This window comes from Mastomys coucha, unplaced genomic scaffold, assembly GCF_008632895.1.
Source record: "Mastomys coucha isolate ucsf_1 unplaced genomic scaffold, UCSF_Mcou_1 pScaffold21, whole genome shotgun sequence".
Classification (NCBI taxonomy): Eukaryota; Metazoa; Chordata; class Mammalia; order Rodentia; family Muridae; genus Mastomys; species Mastomys coucha.
The window spans coordinates 15,307,449-15,309,336 of record NW_022196904.1 but is presented as its reverse complement, the minus strand read 5'-3'; positions in this window follow the sequence as shown (position 1 = coordinate 15,309,336).

Sequence of the window (1,888 nt, the reverse complement as noted above, 5' to 3'; positions counted from 1 at the left end):
AAAAAAAAAAAAAAAAAAAAAAAAAAAAAAAGAAAATCAGAAAGGAAAATGAGGATATAACAACAGAAACTGAGGAAAAAACAAAAATCATCAGATCCTACTACAAAAGCCAATATTCAACACAACTAGAAAATCTGAATTAAATGGACAATTTTGTAGAAAGATACCATATACCAAAGTTAAATCGGGATCAGATAAACCATCTAAACACACCCATAACCCCTAAAGAAATAGAAGCAGCCATTAAAAGTCTCCCACCCCCCACCCAAAAAAATCCCAGGACCGAATGGATTTAGTGCAGAATTCTATCAGAGCTTCAAAGAATACCTAATACCAATACTCTTCAAATTATTCCACAAAGTAGAAACAGAAGGAAAACTTCAAAATTTGTACTGTGAAGCCATAATTAGCTGATACCAAAAGCACACAAAGACCCAACAAAGAAAGAGAACTTCAGCTCTCAGGGTCTCAACCACCAACCAAGGACTGCACATGGTGGGTCTGATTGTTCTGGCAGCACATGTATAGTAGAGGATTGCAAATTCGATCATCAATAGGAGGAGAGGACCTCAGCCCTGGGAAGGTTCTGTGCCCCAGAGTAGGGAAATGCCAAGGCCAAAATGTGGGAGAGGGTGGGGTGGCAGGCATGGGGAGTGAGGAGGCAACAGGGGTTTGTTCCTACTGTTTTTGTTTGGTTGCTTGGTTGGTTTTTGGAGGGGACCTGGGAAAGGAGAAATTTACATGTAAATAAAGAAAGTATCTAAAAAAATACTCAATAAAATTCTCACAAGTTGAATTCAAGAACACATCAAAACTATCATTCAAAATGATCAAGTAGTCTTCATCCCAGGGATGCAGAGATGGTTGAACATATAGAAATCCATCAATGTAATCCTCTATATAAACAAACTCAAAGAAAAAAAAAACATGATCATTTCATTAGACGCAGAAAAAACATTTGACAAAATTCAACATCCCTTCGTGTTAAAAGTCTTGGAAAGATCAGGAATTCAAAGCCCATACCTAAACATAGTAAAAGCAATATACAGTAAACCAGTAGCTAACATCAAAATAAATGGAGAGAAACTTGAAGCAATCCCACTAAAATCAGGGAATAGACAAGGCTGCCCAGTCTCTCCCTACCTATTCAATATTGTACTTGAAGTCCTAGCCATAGCAATTAGACAACAAAGGGAGTTCAAAGGGATGCGAATTGTAAAGGAAGAAGTCAAATTATCACTATTTGTTGATGATATGATTGTATACTTAAGTGACTCCAAAAATTCCACCAGACAGGTCCTAAACCTTATAAACAACTTCACCAAAGTAGCTGGTTATAAAATTAACTAAAGCAAATCAGAGGCCTTCCTCTACACAAAGGATAAACAGACTGAGAAAGAAATTAGGGAAACAACATCCTTCACAATAGTTACAAACAATGTAAAATACCTTCGTGTGACTCTAACTAAGCAAGTAAAAGATGTGTTTGACAAGAACTTCAGTCTCTGAAGGAGGAAATTGAAGAAGATCTCAGAAGATGGAAAGATCGCCCATGCTCCTGGATCGACAGGATTAATATAGTAAAAATGGCCATCTTACCGAAGGCCATCTACAGATTCAATGCAATCCCCATCAAAATTCCAACTCAATTCTTCACAGACTTAGAAACAGCAATTTGCAAGTTCATCTGGAACAACAAAAAACCCAAGATAGCCAAAACTATTCTCAACAATAAAGGAACTTCAAGTGGAATCATAATCCCGGACCTTAACCTGTACTACAGAACAACTGTGATTAAAAACTGCATGGTATTGGTACACTGACAGGCATGTAGATCAATGGAACAGAATTGAAGACCCAGAAATGAACCCACACACCTATGGTCACT